The sequence below is a fragment of the Neophocaena asiaeorientalis genome, unplaced genomic scaffold, assembly GCF_003031525.2.
Source record: "Neophocaena asiaeorientalis asiaeorientalis breed wild unplaced genomic scaffold, Neophocaena_asiaeorientalis_V1.1 scaffold76, whole genome shotgun sequence".
In the NCBI taxonomy this organism is placed as follows: Eukaryota; Metazoa; Chordata; class Mammalia; order Artiodactyla; family Phocoenidae; genus Neophocaena; species Neophocaena asiaeorientalis.
The window spans coordinates 2,769,061-2,769,833 of NW_020173668.1; positions in this window are offsets into that span (position 1 = coordinate 2,769,061).

Below are 773 nucleotides of genomic sequence, written 5' to 3' on the forward strand. Positions count from 1 at the left end.
AAAGGCAGCAGAGTGATGTTTAGGACATCAGTTAAACCTGTGACATCTTTGCCCTCATGTCTCTAGTGATCCAAGGGCAGGGACCAGGCCCCAAGCCCCACCTCACAAGCAGCTGCCCTCAAGGGTGGTTGACCACTGAATACCCCAGGTTGGTGGTCACTCACGCCCTTTGTGAGCTACAGGATGCAGAACTTTACTCACTTCTTGGTAGGAGAGTTCAAATATAGTCTACATCTTGTCTCCTTCCCTCAGATCTCATCATCTGAATCCCCTAAAGGCAGCTTTCTGAACAGCTGTCTCCTGCAGGGGCCCAATTTCCCCACAGCCTGGGCTGAGTACTCCCACACTCTAGGTCTTGGCTGGTAAAGCCTGGAGAGGGTATAGGATGGTGGGTGAAGCCCTGGTGAAGGTGGAAGGATAGATTGGTGGTGGGGTGGGGAGCAGGGAGGTGGGATGGGGAATGGTTTTCTCTGAATGAAACTCTTTAAGTTTCCTTTTTTTAAAAAAAAACAAAAAACAAAAAACTCTAATTTTCTGCATTGTGTTTGGGAATTAAAATGAAAAAACTAAGACCAATAGAAACTGGTTTTCAAAAAGGCAAATACACTCCCATCTGTTTCAGATGCTGCTGAGCATTTCAGCAGTGACAGATTCAAATAATAAGCTAATTTTTGGAGAAAGGATTAAAAGAAAAAAAACTTTGTAATATTTATCACTTGCAAGCTATGTTTAATAAAGAAAGGAATGGTTTCTAAACTTTTCTGTGCCTTGTG